Source organism: Cyprinus carpio, chromosome B4, assembly GCF_018340385.1.
Source record: "Cyprinus carpio isolate SPL01 chromosome B4, ASM1834038v1, whole genome shotgun sequence".
NCBI lineage: Eukaryota > Metazoa > Chordata > Actinopteri > Cypriniformes > Cyprinidae > Cyprinus > Cyprinus carpio.
In genome coordinates, this window is record NC_056600.1 from 34,341,129 (window position 1) to 34,357,202 (window position 16,074).

At 35.5% G+C, this 16,074-nt stretch overlaps 1 long non-coding RNA gene across 1 annotated transcript; it reads right to left on the bottom strand.

The window, feature by feature from the left end:
- Nucleotides 1-11,113: 11,113 nt before the first annotated feature.
- On the bottom strand, nucleotides 11,114-15,639 carry LOC122137215. Its single transcript, XR_006154701.1, has 3 exons — nucleotides 15,543-15,639; nucleotides 15,403-15,446; nucleotides 11,114-11,249 (listed from the first exon to the last, which is right to left on the bottom strand). It is a non-coding gene; the product is annotated as an uncharacterized LOC122137215 (long non-coding RNA).
- Between the last annotated feature and the right edge of the window lie 435 nt (nucleotides 15,640-16,074).

Genomic DNA, 16,074 nt, shown 5'->3' on the forward strand with positions numbered 1-16,074 from the left:
AATGAGGTGTCTCACACCCATAATGTATTTGCCGTGCATCCCCAATCACTCGAACGTAAATGTGTAATGGTTAAGTCCAAGGACAAAATGTATGTCATTCCACTTCCCAAAAATGTTGAAAGAGACTAAAATTCTTGGGGAGCTAGTACTTTACAGACATCAACGCCAAACCGACCTCTATATCAGTCCTATACGCATGAATACTGCCAGTGACTTTTTGATCTGTAAACTCTACAATTGGTCTTGTTTGCAGTAGCCCTGCTTTTTCTCCATTAAACAATACCAATGAAATGTTCTTTTTTAAACACTTGTGACAATGTTAACACAGTGTGAGTGAACTTCATTTTTTTGCTTATAATTCTGGCAGTATTAACTTGTCTGTTGCAATATGGGTGATGCTATCTGTTAAATCATAATGTAGCACTGCACCAACTTTAAACCACTTGCTTTTCAGCATAACACATTTTTTGTGCACCGGTACTTTTGAAGTGTGCATTTAATGTTTTGTTTAATGTCATTTTGTGTGTAAGATGTATCATATTTTTTGCAAAACTGATTAAACATTACAGAACAGCTGCAATAATTGCTACCTGTGTACTTTACACACATCACACAATTTCATAAATGGGGTTAAGTGCATTTTTATAGTAATACTATTGAACACTTTCTAAAAGAATGTCCTGAAGTACTAGCGTGAATAACTTCACTTCATAATTAGACTAAAATCTAACTTAAAATACACTCAAACTTAATATTACAGTTTTTATTTTAAAATGTGATATTTTAAAATATGCTTTTAGTCTATGTTACAATGACAATTTTGAGCATACAATTTAAAATATATCAAAAATTATGTTTTTTTTCCAAAAAAGTACACTTTAGAAAGTACACATAACTTATATATTTACAAAAAGTACAATTTGTGTAAGTACATTTTCAACATACTATCGGAAATATAAATATACTTAAAATACAATGAAGTAAATTTTTTTTTTCGCTTGGGTAGAGTGGCCTGAAATCAGAATTTCACTTTTGCTTTTGTTTAATTGCAAAAAATTATTAGCCATCCAACCTTTTATCTCCTCAAAACAGTCGTACAGCACATCCAAAGAATCACTGCTGTCAGTTTTTGCTGGAAGATAGAACTGTGTATCGTCAGCATAGCAGTGGTATGAATTTATTAAAAATGGCACCCAAGGGAAGCATGTAAAGGGTAAAAAGAAGAGGGCCTAAAATGGATCCTTGGGGCACACCACATGACAAAGGAGCCAACGAAGAGGAAAACTTCCCAATGCTCACTGAGAAAGTTCTGTCTTTAAGATAAGAGGCCAACCACTGCAGAGTGACACCCTGAATACCCACCAACGTTTCCAACCGATGTAACAGAATACTTTGATCAATTGTATCGAAAGCCGCACTTAAATCCAACAAAATACAAACCGCATGTGAACCAGTATCAAGAACTTGCAAAAGGTCATTGCTTACTTTCAACAGTCCAGTTTCTGTGCTGTGCAGTAATCTAAACCCCGATTGAAAAGTATCTAAAACATTGGACATACTGATATAGGAATTCAACTGATGATAAACAACTCTTTCTAATAGCTTTGAAATAAAAATTAAATTAAATTAAATTAAATTAAAATTAAATGTATGCATTTAGCAGACGCTTTTATCCAAAGCGACTTACAATGCATTCAGGCTATCAATTTTTACCTATCATGTGTTCCCGGGGAATCGAACCCCCAACCTTGCGCTTTGTAACGCAATGCTCTACCACTTTAGCTACAGGAGCACTCTGCTAAATAAAAGGCACTTAAGCCCTATTCGCATGGGATTAGTATTACCTGGTGACCTCCAGTCATTTGTAATTATTGCGGAGGTTGTCTGTGATCTTAATCCCGTGTGAATCGGCCATGTCTGTAATTTCCCCGCAAAATTCCCCCGCAAAAGACCTACCATATTTCGCCGAGCACAGAGGTCCTGTGATAATATTAGTCCCATGCCAATTAATATCTCTGTGATTTGGCCTGGATTTGGCGGGTTGTATATCATTTATTGAGGTTTTTGTTTCCTGTGCTCCTTTTTATCCATCTTTCGCGAAGAATGGAGCTGCGTTGGAGTGTTTGATAGTATTTTGGGTGCTGTCATATCGCTACACCATACAATTTGCAGAAAAAAAGATGAAAATGTTTTGAGGTTAATGTGTTACAAATAAATCAAGCATAAAGCTTGACATGTTATTTTAACCCAGTGAAATGTAAATGAAGCACAAGAAACTATATTATTATTATTATTTTAATCCATCTAAACCATAAACATGACTCTCAAAGTCAGTAAATTCGAGTAAAATCACAGGCTTCGCTTATCCCGTGCGAATGCACCACACGAAATTCAGATGTGGGAGGGTAATTTCAAACTCACACAAGGTCCCTAGATAATACTAATCCCTTGCCAATAGGGCTTTAAAACATAGGTCTGAAGTTACTGAGGATAGTGGGTCAAGATGAGGTTTCTTAAGCAGAGGGTGAACCACAGCATGTTTGAAACTATCTGGTACAACTCCATTTCCTAAAGAACTTTTACGGGCAGACTCAGGGTTGCAGACACTTCCTTAAAAAGATGAGGAGAGATGACATCAGACTCACAGCTGGATGATTTAGTCTTAAAAACAAGATCTGCTAGCTGTACAGAGGAAATTGGATGAAAACAAGTTAAATAATCTGTTGGTGAAAAGCTCAATGGAGGATCATATATTGATGGCTTAATAAAAGCCTTAATATTCAATATTTTATTATGAAAAAAATGTAAAAAGTTCTCACAGTTTTCCCGAGATGGATCAAGAGAAGTGGCAAGTAAGGTATTTAGCACCAAATCAATTGTCAAAAACAACATCCTCCGTCGGTTCGCATTTTCTATAATGAGTTTGGATAGGACTTTTTTTACACCACGGACAGAACAAAATTAAGCATTGCTTGGTTATTGGGTGACCTAAATTGGTATCATGTAATTGTGTAAATAAATATAACATTTGGTTATATTTATATTTGGTTATATATCATAAATATAATTTTTGGTTGATTGTATTCCATTACATACTTTTCTTTCAAAGTAATCTGAAAGAAGTTCTGACACAGTTTAACTCTGCCACATCTGAGTTGCTGTCATATTTTATTACCATTTTCTAAACTATAGGGAATAAACTGTGATAATGTGAGACATGTTGAAGGTTTCCTAATAAATTTTGGTTTGACTGTTGCTATAATCAGGGCATAAATAGGGATTTGTTATGTACTTAAACTATCACGCCGCAACAGCTAGAGTCTGTCTACAGTGGACACGACAAAGCGAACATTCCAAAAAGATAACGTACACGGACAGATCGTTGCCTATGAACAAAAAGACATATACAACAGTAAAATAGGTAACATTGAATAATTTTTATATTGTTAATTTTATATTAATTTTTAGTTTGGAATTCTACACTTTTTATATTGTTGTGACTCTCCAAGTGTTTAAAGTAAAGGCGGTTTGAAATAATATGTTGAAGGCATGATTTAATGGTTAAAGCAATTTAACAATTTTTACTAATTTCTAACAACTTAACCAAGTAAAATATGTATTTCAAATGTAACCTATTTCTGAATTACAGAGAAAACGTTACCTGCTTTTGCCACTATTAGCATTAACATATTTAAAGGTGCTGTATGTAGGATTGACACCGAGTGGTTGAACTAGGTATTGCAGTCCAAATTCAAAATATTGCAGAGGGTTTTTTTCACCCAGCCCCTCCTCCTCAGACTTGACGCACACACAGGTTGCCAGATTGACGACACAAAGAGGAACGAGCACACTTGACAATGAATGAAATTAAACACACTATGTTTTCCGCCAACTGGCAACCTGGGATGCTGAAATTCAATTGGGTAAATTGGCAGTGAGTGGGTTCACAAAACAAAACAGAGACAGACATTCTGGCCCGGCACACTCATTTTCTAAGGAGAATAACTGACTGTAGTATTGTTTTTCAGATAAACAAGTATGTTAACTTAACATGTTTCTTAAATATCTGCAAACATATTACAGTATTTTTATGCTTTAGTAGAGTCGAAATCTTACTTACAGCACCTTTAAATAAATTAATTCTTATTTATACATAAAAATATAAAAATACAAAACATTTGTGCTATAATATATATTTTGTGTGTGTGTGTGTGTGTATATATATGTACACACACACACACAATTACAGTAGGGCATCAGTAATATAAATATTTACATACATAGAGTATATACATCTACATTTCCTGTACATTTATGTCATTTTTGTGTAAAGACTACTACTGAAATATATGTATACGATTGTTATTACTTTTATTATACTTTATACTTATTTGTAATTTTATTTCATTTTATTACTTTTATTTAAATTTACTTTTATACATAATATAGGTAGTACACATACAAATCTGCACATTATTTATAGCATTGTTACATTGATTTTTATGCTTATGTACAGAACTCTACATGTAAATTTGTAAATATATATATTTATATAAAATAAAGATATAATTACATACATTCCTTGTATTTATTGCACGCACAAATTTAAAATTCAACTATTACCTCGTGTATCAATTAGAGAACTATGTAACAATCTCATCATGTGTAAATCTGAAGTAGTAATAGATTGTAAATCATGAGGAAAAGTGTGTACCTGTTTTTATACAGTCTATGGTGATTACCCTATCAAACATGATCAATTAGTATTTATAACTAGCGCCCTTCCCCACTTTCACTATGACTGGAAATAACGGATTAAGTTACTCTGATATATAGGAAACTGACAGGATTTATTGTACTTTACGTTAACAAAGTTACAGTCCTCGTTTTGTGTTGTAATTAATTTTACAACATATTAATAGTGTACTAATAAGCCTACTTTTATTATGATATTTTATGTCAGCAAACATGGAAAATACGTCTACTTAACGGAAACTTGAAAAACTCTTGCAATGTCCCTCCAACAAGCTTCCTTCCGATTTATATCTTTGTAAAAGGAAGGATCATACATTTCAGGTCTCTTCTCCACCTTGATAAGTTTTTCCTCATCCATTTATCCTGTTGCTGGAAGTAGCATGAGTGCTTGTTGTACATCATAAATAGAACACAGCACATTTTACTGTCGGGAATTTGTCGTGCCGCACCACATCCAGTGTAGACAGCTTAACAGCATCTATTGTATTTTGTTGCGCGGCTCGCATTCGGTGTAGACACGGTGTAAATGTAATAAAATCAGATTAATTCTTGCATTTTGGTGTTTACGTGGTTATTTTTGGTTACTGATGTTATCTTACTTGTCTGGCGTTATGTTAATGAAACATTAGTGTCGAGCCCTGGAGTCTACGTGCCGAGGCTCAGCCCAGACGGCCCCGGCCCATTTTAAACCCTGGCTATAATCAAAACATTCACATCTTGAGCAGAAAATAAAGTTAACTAGCAGTTTAAAAGTTTAGGTTCTATCCTAGCCATCTAACAACAGTTTTCCCAATTAGAATATATATATTTTTTTAAATGTTCTTAGCCTACAGATTAACTTCCTGAGGTCGACAGTCGCGCCGTAATGCTAAATGTAGATCAGAAATGTCTTGTCATATGACTTGCATTGCATTTGAACAGTCAGAGTCATAGGTTGATAGAGAAATAGATAGTAAGAAAGATAACTGTATTTGCAGCACTGTTGTTTCCTGCTGTGTTTTAGCGAAAGTAATCTATAATTTAGATTATATTAAATTATTTTATAATTTAGCACTGGAGCACATCCGGAGAGAGAGAAAGCGCATGGAGCTGAAAGGGCTTGCGTAAAGAGTGTTTGGCTTAAGATAAAAATACTAGAGGATATAGTGCTTAAAGATATTTACCATACACGACCCTGAGTGCTTTGTATGTGATCCGCTCCACTGTTTTGATGCGCTGTTCACTTAAAATGGTGCTGTGTTATGGCTCGCGGTCCGGATGAGGTCCGCCTTTTGAATATCGGTTATATAAGTATTTAAGGATAAAAAAACTTCAGTTGCTTTTAAAATATTCACGAGTCCTTTTCCTCGAGTCTGAGTTAAGTCTGAAGTCTATAAAAATGCTTGAGTGCCCATCTCTGAAATGAAGTACATAATTATACTGTTATTTATTTTATTTTAATTTTATTTTGTTATATATTCAATAACACCAGTAATTGCTTCACACCAACAGCTTTATTCATGATTCATCTCTTATATTTGACAGCTTAACTTCAATCACGTAGAATTAACAGCATAATAACCATATTTCATCAATGAACATGCATATCCCTTACAAAAATTAACCATGGTTCTACTACAAATAAAACCAAAAACCCATGGTTACTGTAGTTAAACCATGGTATCCATAAATGAACCATGGTTTTGCTAGACTAACCATATTCACGGACATCCTGTTTGTTTTCATTATTTTACAAATAATGCAAAAGTAAAAACTTAAGCAAAACTTTTTGTTGTTATTATGAGCTTTCATGAATAAAATCAGTTTTGAAATGATTTTAAGTTGTTTCACTATCAGGAAAAAATGCAAGTGATCCCGCGAGCATCTCACTGTCATGCATGCGCATTAATATTCCAAACAAACACCTGAACATGGGCCAAAAATATAGCACATTAATATAGCTTAATGCTAAAGTTTGGAATCCACATTAAAATACATCTTCACCAGTCTACATCCAAGACAGATGCAGATATAAACTGAAGGCTATATTAATTTTACTATATGTGCAACCCTCATGTAGGTAGTGGATAAACAGTGATTTCCTTCAAATTTCTATGAAAGCACATAAGTGCAGTAAAATGTGGACCTAAATGTACAACTTAAACAGGGTTTTGTTCTTTTGGTAACAACTTCACGATAAGGTTGACTTTTACATGGAATTGCCCACAAGTTTCTTTCTTGTGATATTTTTAAGAATCCTGGTAATCAAACAGTTTCTGGACACCGTTAAGATCTTCTTCAAAGATCTTATTTTATTTTGAACAGTAGAAAGAAACTAATACAGATTTATAACAACTTAAGGGGATGAAAATAATCATAGAATTTTCATTTTTAGAAGTTCTTGTTTCCTTTTTTCCTTCTTTGATTCTGCTTGTAATAATAGACACAAGACCTCGTAGTGCATGATAGAAATCAGGAAGGGTGAGGGAACATTGTACATTTTTCTTCTTAAAACTAATTTTTAGAGTAGCGAAAGGAGACAAGAGAAGTAGCAAAGTCCTTGGAAACGATTGTGTCACCCATTATTGTTCCCTATGAAAAGCGCAAATGCGTGAGTGCCAAAAGTTACATTTAATTAACAAAATGTGTCTTCAAGCTACAACAACAACATCAAAGATCATAAAAAATTATCAGTATATATCATAAGATAGGGTGACCATAAGTCCTCTTTTCCCCAGACATGTCCTCTCTTTGGACTTTTTAAATCGCCCAAAATGTCCAGGATTCGGCTTTTGATTTCCACAGTCGCCATTCATTGTATGCATTTTGTATTAAAGCCATACTGTTTTCTTAATCCCGCTCCCGCTGAATTTCTGGCCTGCTCCTGCAAACATTCTAATATTGAATATAATTTTCATGCATGAGGAAAGCTGCTATCAATATGGGGATTATTTAAATCACTTTAAATGCAGCCCATGTTTGATGCCAAATCTGCAATTTTTTATTTATTTTTTTGCATGGAATTGGGCTGATTTTAAACTGTTGCGGAGGGTTGATTTTCTCCTGTTGGATCAAACGTTTGAAATATTGCATAAATTACATATGACTGAAATGCTTGTATTGAAAGATTTTGCATTCTACCTATGATAAAACTGCACTAGATGTTAAGTTTTGTGAAGGATGGCCAGTGAAAGCGTTTTTAGCTGTTTATGATCAATCTGCATAATGGAGACTGTAAAATATGTATTTTAGGTATGGAAATGTCAAAGTCAGTCAGACATCGAGAATGACATTTGCATTTACAAATAGGCTAGGCTTCACAACATTAACAGATTTTCCCATTTTAAGGTCCCCAGAACGTCCTCTAAATGGGCTCTTACGAACATCCTCCGAACGTGTAGTGTGTAGTCCTCCCGATGTTCACAGGAACATTCAGCGGCCATTCCGTACGTTTAGGGAACTTTCGCTTTAAGTCCTCAAATGGCATTTTATTTTACTTGATAATGACATTTACAAATTAAATTAATAGGTTAGAAAATATTTGAGTGGATGCTTTTTCAGTATTAATGCAGAACTTTGCTGTGGTTTCATTGCAAGAAAACATTTTAGACATATGTTTTATGACATGAATATGTTAATTTCGTTGTTTTAGATTAGAAGCCAATGGGAAGAGCTACCATCGGAATAACGCACAGACACAGCTGCTTTGCTTGACTTTCCACCCACACCCGGAAAAAGCACATTTTTAATTTGCTAAAGAGTTATATGTTATTGAAAATGTAACCTGTATGTGTCAGGATTCTGGATTCCCATACAGAAGTCACATAGATCGAAATATATTTAAAATAAATACATTTTTATATATTAAAATATCTTAAATTTAAATAGAAGAAAATATATTTTTGTAATATATTTTAAAATATATTTACATATATTTTATAAAACATATTTAAATATTTGATTTTGGCCGCTTTTTAATATTTTCCACATATATTAAACACATTTATATATATGTAAATATATTTTATATTGTAAATATTTACATATATTTATTACCCATATATGTAAATACATTAAGATATCAGACTATGTAATTATATTCATTTGGAATATATGTCTATGTATTAATTTCTAATATTTGTTAACATATTACATTTCAGTACATGTAAATATATATATATATGAATTTAAACATTCAAATACTGAACAGAAATTGGAGACTGAAAAATGTACAAATCCCCATGACAATGCAACTTTAAAAAACTGTGACAGTATAAATTCACTTGCAAAAATGAGCAGTATATTCAGATGACATAACACCTACTATAGAAAAATAAGAATTTTATTGACATTTACAAAAGAACAGAATGCACATAAACTGCACAATTAAAACATAAATCAAACCAGCAACTTTACTGAAATTGCTATAATGAATACTAAAGGATGATGCTAAACCTGAAAAGTAATTCTTGAAGAGAAGTTTTTTTTATTTTTTTATTAATTAAATAAAGTCTGTTAAAAAAAAAAAAAAAAAAAAAAAATTTAGAGTTGTCTAATAGAGAGGGTGAAAGAAGAACATCCAAACCCTGTCCCTGATTCCTTCAAGATTTTATGGATTTATATAATGGTGTTTTTTCGTAAAGTAAAGGCAGTAAAAAAAACAACACAACAATACTATTATTTTTTCTTGCAAACACAAACAAAATCAAAAAAAATTTTTTTTTATTGAGTGTGTGTTTGGTTTAATTTGTAGAACAAAACATCAAAGTAGTGTCATGTTAATTTTGCCACTGTCTTTACTTTACGAAAAACACCATTACAGGTCCTTCTCAAAAAATTAGCATATTGTGAAAAAGTTCATTTTTCATATTTCAGGTCTTTTATTGTTTTAATACTGATGATTTTGGCATACAGCTCATGAAAACCCAAAATTCCTATCTCAAAAAATTAGCATATTTCATCCGACCAATAAAAGAAAAGTGTTTTTAATACAAAAAAAGTCAACCTTCAAATAATTATGTTCAGTTATGCACTCAATACTTGGTCGAGAATCCTTTTGCAGAAATGACTGCTTCAATGCGGCGTGGCATGGAGGCAATCAGCCTGTGGCACTGCTGAGGTGTTATGGAGGCCCAGGATGCTTCGATAGCGGCCTTAAGCTCATCCAGAGTGTTGGGTCTTGCGTCTCTCAACTTTCTCTTCTCAATATCCCACAGATTCTCTATGGGGTTCAGGTCAGGAGAGTTGGCAGGCCAATTGAGCACAGTAATACCATGGTCAGTAAACCATTTACCAGTGGTTTTGGCACTGTGAGCAGGTGCCAGGTCGTGCTGAAAAACGAAATCTTCATCTCCATAAAGCTTTTCAGCAGATGGAAGCATGAAGTGCTCCAAAATCTCCTGATATCTAGCTGCATTGACCCTGCCCTTGATAAAACACAGTGGACCAACACCAGCAGCTGACATGGCACCCCAGACCATCACTGACTGTGGGTACTTGACACTTGGCTTCAGGCATTTTGGCATTTCCTTCTCCCCAGTCTTCCTCCAGACTCTAGCACCTTGATTTCCGAATGACATGCAAAATGTGCTTTCATCCGAAAAAAGTACTTTGGACCACTGAGCAACAGTCCAGTGCTGCTTCTCTGTAGCCCAGGTCAGGCGCTTCTGCCGCTGTTTCTGGTTCAAAAGCACACGCCTGTGCACGGTGGCTCTGGATGTTTCTACTCCAGACTCAGTCCACTGCTTCCGCAGGTCCCCCAAGGTCTGGAATCGGTCCTTCTCCACAATCTTCCTCAGGGTCCGGTCACCTCTTCTCGTTGTGCAGCGTTTTTTGCCACACTTTTTCCTTCCCACAGACTTCCCACTGAGGTGCCTTGATACATCACTCTGGGAACAGCCTATTCGTTCAGAAATTTCTTTCTGTGTCTTACCCTCTCGCTTGAGGGTGTCAATGATGGCCGTCTGGACAGCAGTCAGGTCGGCAGTCTTACCCATGATTGCGGTTTTGAGTAATGAACCAGGCTGGGAGTTTTTAAAAGCCTCAGGAATCTTTTGCAGGTGTTTAGAGGTAATTAGTTGATTCAGATGATTACGTTAATAGCTCGTTTAGAGAACCTTTTCATGATATGCTAATTTTTTGAGATAGGAATTTTGGGTTTTCATGAGCTGTATGCCAAAATCATCAGTATAAAAAACAATAAAAGACCTGAAATATTTCAGTTGGTGTGCAATGAATCTAAAATATATGAAAGTTTAAATTTTTTATCATTACATTATGGAAAATAATGAACTTTTTCACAATATGCTAATTTTTTGAGAAGGACCTGTATATAAATCCATAAAAAATCTTGAAGGAACCAGGGGCAGGGTTTGGATCTTCTTCCTTCACCCTCTCTATTAGACAACTCTAAACTCTAACAGGTCTCCTTTTTCTTCAGTTGAAACCTCAGTTCCGCCAACTTGGAATTGATGGCCTGTCCCAGGTGTCCAGCAGTTGCCTTTTCATGACAGCATCTGCAAAACAAAACAAAACAAAACAACAAAGAAGATAAAAAACATTTGGATTAGTCAGTTGTTACTTGACATGATTCTGGTCAAATGTTTGTACCCTTAACCTTTAAGGTCACTGCACACTATAGTCAGATATTTTCACACATTAAAAAATAAATACGACCTCATGTTGTGTCAATCACGTTTACACAATGCCTCTGAAACTTGTGTCCGTCATAAAAAAATATTGGCTCTTAACCACTGAAAGAATACTATGACATAAGCCACGTTTCCACCGCTGGAACTTTACCCAGGAACTAGGGACTTCGGGCTGGTACTCGGTGTGTTTCCACAGCAGGAACCAGGATCTAAATAAAGTTCGGGTAGAAAAATGCCCCTCAGAAAGTCCCTGCTCACGAGGTAGTACTTTTTCAAAGGTCCGGAACTTTCGGGGGCGGGACTTGAGCGCTAAACATGCTGATTGGTTGAGTTCACGCAGCATTGTGATTTCAACCACCATTTATTCGGATAATTTTCAAAATATTACTGTTATTGTATCATGAAATGTAGTTTTAAAAGTATTTCAGGCGAGAATGTACAGGTCCTTCTCAAAAAATTAGCATATTGTGAAAAAGTTCATTATTTTCCATAATATAATGATAAAAATTAAACTTTCATATATTTTAGATTCACTGCACACCAACTGAAATATTTCAGGTCTTTTATTGGTTTAATACTGATGATTTTGGCATACAGCTCATGAAAACCCAAAATTCCTATCTCAAAAAATTAGCATATCATGAAAAGGTTCTCTAAACGAGCTATTGACCTAATCACCTGAATCAACTAATTAACTCTAAACACATGCAAAAAGATTCCTGAGGCTTTTAAAAACTCTCAGCCTGGTTCATTACTCAAAAACCGCAATCATGGGTAAGACTGCCGACCTGACTGCTGTCCAGAAGGCCATCATTGACAACCCTCAAGCGAGAGGGTAAGACACAGAAAGAAATTTCTGAACGAATAGGCTGTTCCCAGAGTGCTGTATCAAGGCACCTCAGTGGGAAGTCTGTGGGAAGGAAAAAAAAGTGTGGCAAAAAAACGCTGCACAACGAGAAGAGGTGACCGGACCCTGAGGAAGATTGTGGAGAAGGACCGATTCCAGACCTTGGGGGGACCTGCGGAAGCAGTGGACTGAGTCTGGAGTAGAAACATCCAGAGCCACCGTGCACAGGCGTGTGCTTTTGAACCAGAAAACAGCGGCAGAAGCGCCTGACCTGGGCTACAGAGAAGCAGCACTGGACTGTTGCTCAGTGGTCCAAAGTACTTTTTTCGGATGAAAGCAAATTTTGCATGTCATTCGGAAATCAAAGGTGCCAGAGTCTGTAGGAAGACTGGGGAGAAGGAAAAATGCCAAAATGCCTGAAGTCCAGTGTCTCAAGTCAAAGTACCCACAGTCAGTGATGGTCTGGGGTGCCATGTCAGCTGCTGGTGTTGGTCCACTGTGTTTTATCAAGGGCAGGGTCAATGCAGCTAGCTATCAGGAGATTTTGGAGCACTTCATGCTTCCATCTGCTGAAAAGCTTTATGGAGATAAAGATTTAGTTTTTCAGCACGACCTGGCACCTGCTCACAGTGCCAAAACCACTGGTAAATGGTTTACTGACCATGGTATTACTGTGCTCAATTGGCCTGCCAACTCTCCTGACCTGAACCCCATAGAGAATCTGTGGGATATTGTGAAGAGAAAAGTTGAGAGACGCAAGACCCAAGCACTCTGGATGAGCTTAAGGCCGCTATCGAAGCATCCTGGGCCTCCATAACACCTCAGCAGTGCCACAGGCTGATTGGCCTCCATGCCACGCCGCATTGAAGCAGTCATTTCTGCCAAAAGGATTCCCGACTAAGTATTGAGTGCATAACTGAACATAATAATTTGAAGGTTGACTTTTTTGTATTAAAAACACTTTTCTTTTATTGGTCGGATGAAATATGCTAATTTTCTGAGATAGGAATTTTGGGTTTTCATGAGCTGTATGCCAAAATCATCAGTATTAAAACAATAAAAGACCTGAAATATTTCAGTTGGTGTGCAATGAATCTAAAATATATGAAAGTTTAATTTTTATCATTACATTATGGAAAATAATGAACTTTTACACAATATGCTAATTTTTTGAGAAGGACCTGTAGTTGTTGAAAACTCAAATCTGTGGTTTATTTATAAAGACAGCGCCTATTTAAAAATCTGTTTTGCCGATTTTGGAGACGGTCAGCTCCACGTGATCAGTGGGATCTCATTGCTCATGTATCCGCCAAGAGCAGTCTCAACTCGGCTAGTCCTTCTGATATGTGCCACTGGCTCTGATGTCTCTTTAGTGGTTAAACTTAAAATATAATCAGTTTTGTGTAAATCTAACAGGTAATCTGTGGTCTTCATTCAATTGTGCGACTGACTGCTGTGACAGTTGACGTACGACGCTGCTGATGTGTTTTCTTTGTTATTGGGCGCACCAGAAAAGACGTCAGCAGCGTCCTACGTCAACAGTCACAGCAGTCGCGTTCACAACAGACCCGGAAGAGAAGACAATCCTGAATAAAGTCATCATTTTTGTTATTTTTGGACCAAAATGTATTTTCGATGCTTCAACAAATTCTAACGGACCCTCTGATGTCACATGGACTACTTTGATTATGTTTTTATTACCTTTCTGGACGTGGACAGTATACCGTACATACATTTTCAATGGAGAGACAGAAAGCTCTTGGACTAAATCTAAAATATCTTAAACTGTGTTCTGAAGATGAACAGAGGTCTTACGTGTTTGGAACGACATGAGGGTGAGTCATTAATGACATCATTTTCATTTTTAGCTGAACTAACCCTTTAAAATGAAAATAAAAAGGAAATTGATATAATATTTCATTTCATTGTATTGTAGGCTGTATATATACACATTTCCCTGAACAAAGTACATTTCTGCGGCTATTATTATGTTTAAATAAAAACGAAAGGAGGCAGTGGTTTTTGATATCATAGCCTATTTCGTCTTATTGTAAATATACAGTGAGGAAAACTGCAGTAGCCAAGGCGAGCTGACTGATGTTAAGTACGCTGTTGTTTGCAGAATTACCGGACTTGCGTCGTTTCATCCGCGGGAGATCACACTCCTGAGTCGAACTCGCAAAGTCCGAACTACCGAGGATGCAAGTCCGAAATTTGCGTACTCTGTATTGAGAAACACGCGCAGGCTTACGTCACCAGACTATTTGCCTAATCTTCACGGTACTTTAGACCGCTGTTGAAACGCTGAAAGCAACAGGTCTGTGGGGGAAAATAGTTCCTGGGGAAAAAAGTTCCTGATACAAGTGTTCCCGGGTAATTTCGGTGGAAACGCGGCAATAGATATGACTTCATGGATATACAGCAAATGTGGGGGAAATTATGATTCACACTGGTGCACTTCTGAATAGATGTATTATAGCAAACCGGGTTTAATGAATCTCACACCTAACAAACAGCATTATGGTCATTTCACACTGCCACCAATTTTGTTTTGTTTGGTCAGTGCTTTCACCCTGTTGGAGTATGGCAAGTGTGAAAAGTTCATTTGCAAAAAAACTGATAAAATGCCCTTTTTTTTTTTTTAATGTGCATTATTCTCCACGTATAGCACGATCTGAACACTAAATATGTTTGGTCAAAAACTCCGGTATTGTCCACTATCAAGGCATAATATAATTCAATATAATTCAAATATTAACAATGGTGGTTATAAATGTAATGTAAAGCTTTTACATTCACAATGCTCATTTTGATCTTGGTGGTGAAGTGTGCAGAAAATTCTGCTGGACTGAAATTTAGTCTTTGGTGAACAGTTTTCAAGAGTGCAAATAAGATTTTAAGTTTAAAGCACATTTCAGGCTTGTGTGAGGTTTCCACAAGCAACAAAGTCTACAGTACTTGAACAAACACTTTACTACATTTAATGTTTAGAAAATCTTACTTATAATTCCCACCTTCACCATCGATCTGGCACGGCAGATGACCATTACAGACTGTTTCACTTTGAAGTGAGGCACAGTCACAGTACTCGGTTCTGTCTTACCAGTATTAATTTTCATTTCAAAGCACTTTTTTATTATCATCTGTGTCTCATTTTGAATTATGTTGTACCTCTCTGGTTGTAGTGTCCTCAGTGCAGTGTTAAACAGGATGGCCTTGTAAGACATACAGGACTCAAAAAATATTTGATATTTATTTGACATATATTTTTAATATCTGATAAACTTCTAAATGTTTGAGTTTTTTCTTACTAGTCAGATGGTTCATAGTGCCTGGAGAAGTATGAACAACAAGAGGTCCACTCCAACTCTGCTGCACGGTCATCAGCATGGAAGAATATAGGAAAATAAACAATGTGTCACAGAGCCAACAATACATAGTATACAATGTCAGATTTATTAGAAATAAACTACAGCAGATGTGAAATGCAGAAAAGAGAAAGAATAATGTACAGAACATACAAAAAATCTTAAGAAAACAGAAATTTACGTTTTTAGGTTTTAAAGATGCTTGATGATATAGGTGAAATATATTGTGTGTATACATACATACATATATATATATATATATATATATATATATATATATATATATATATATACAGTATATATATAAACGGGTATATATCGTTTAGATTTGTAATGTTTTTTAATGGAGTCTCATATGCTCATCAAAGTTGTATTTAGTTGACCAAAAATACACAAAAATAGTAATATTGTGAAATATTATTGCAATTTCTAATATTGGTTTCCTTTCTTATTATACTTTAAATATCATTTTTAT